Source organism: Mandrillus leucophaeus, unplaced genomic scaffold (genome assembly GCF_000951045.1).
Source record: "Mandrillus leucophaeus isolate KB7577 unplaced genomic scaffold, Mleu.le_1.0 Scaffold453, whole genome shotgun sequence".
Taxonomy (NCBI): Eukaryota; Metazoa; Chordata; class Mammalia; order Primates; family Cercopithecidae; genus Mandrillus; species Mandrillus leucophaeus.
The window spans coordinates 1,787,089-1,788,822 of NW_012104843.1; the positions used below are offsets into that span (position 1 = coordinate 1,787,089).

The window sequence follows — 1,734 nt, forward strand, 5'->3', positions numbered from 1 at the left end:
AGGGCACCTTGAGAAGTGGCTGATTCTGGGACGGGGCGGGGAATGCACAAAATGAGCCGGGAGTCTCTCCTCTGCCAGTGAGCCAGGCAGTGCTCCAGCAACAAGAGAACCCAGCAAAGGGACACAGAACCGGCTTGAAGGGGCCCCCACCAGACTTGGGGCATTTTTGAGCTTACAAATAGATAATGATAGCAATAGATATAACCCACTGAGTGACATTACAACCCACAGGACCATGTTGCTATAAATAAGAAAATAAATGGGTAACTTGAAAGTTGCATGAGGAACAGGATATTGACAAAGGATCAGAGAATCTCTCCCTAAAATATTTGTCATTTACTAAGGGAAAGAAAGGATAGCGTTAGGGAGGGGAAGCTGGGAGACACCACCTTAATCAGGGGATAGAAGTGAATGTTACCACTAATGAGGCAAATGGAAACGTGCCAGGTGCAAGGTCTCAGTGAGAACACAACACTCGTGATATTCCTGCAAAGGGGCATCATCTGAGTTTTACCACGAGGAAACATCAGACCCACCCAAATCCAGGGACTTTCTACCAAATAACTAGCCTGTTATCTCCAAAAGCCAGCGTCACTGCAATCCCTGCACTTTGGGAGGCCACCGGGCGCAGATCACCTGAGGTCCGCAGTTTGAGACCAGCTTGGCCAACGTGGTGAAACCTCATCTCTACTAAAAATACCAAAATTAGCTGGGTGTGGTGGCACGTGCCTGTAATCCCAGCTACTCACGAGGCTGGGACAGGAGAATCACTTGAACCTGAGAGGTGGAGGTTGCAGTGAGCTGAGATCGTGCCACTGCACTCCAACCTGGGTGACAGAGAGAGACTCCGTCTCAAAAAAAAAAAAAAAAAAAAAAAGGTCGGGGTAATGAAAGTCAAGGAAACACTAAAATTATTCAGGACTGAAGAAGACCAAAGAGATGACAACTGAGGCAAATTGCAGGCAGGGGTCTGTAAAGCAACACAGCCATGACAGCCACATCAACAATGGTGCCAAGACGGACATGCTGGGGCTGGGCAGCTGGAAGTCCCCTCCAAGCCAGGTGGCCGAGGCTGTGAAGGTAGCGATCAACACTGTGTACTGCCACTTCGACTGCACCCATGTGCACCAGAACGAGAACAGGAGCAGCTCAAGGAGCAGGTGGTGAGGCGCGAGTGGCTCTTCATCAGCAGCAAGCCATGGGGCATGTGCCACAAGGAGTGCCTGTGAGAGGATCCTGCCGGAAGGTGCTCAGTGGCCTGGAGCTGGACTACCTGGACCTCCACCTTATTCACTGGCCAACAGGCTGTCAGCCTGGGAAGGAATTTTCCTCGTTAAATGAATCAGGCAACTCATTCAGGGGCTGGTGAAAGCTACTGGCATCTCCAACGTCACCATCTCCCGGCGGAGAGGACCTTAAACAAATCTGGCTTAAAGTGTAAACTGGCTGGGCGCGATGGCTCACACCTGTAATCCCAGCACTTTGGGAAGCCAAGGCGGGTGGATCACGAGGTCAGAGATCGAGACCATCCTGGCTAACATGGTGAAACTCCGTCTCTACTAAAAATACAAAAAAATTAGCCAGGCATGGTGGCACGTGCCTGTAGTCCCAGCTACTCGGGAGGCTGAGGCAGGAAAATTGCTTGAACCCAGGAGGTGGAGCTTGCAGTGAGCTGAGATCACACCACTGTACTCCGGCCTGGGCAACAGAGTGAGGCTCCATCTCAAAAAAAAA

General features: G+C 50.9%; 1 pseudogene; it reads left to right on the top strand.

Moving 5' to 3' along the window:
• The first annotated feature begins 939 nt into the window (after positions 1-939).
• The window catches only part of LOC105549720, a 7,715-nt pseudogene continuing 6,920 nt past the window's right edge, over positions 940-1,734 (top strand).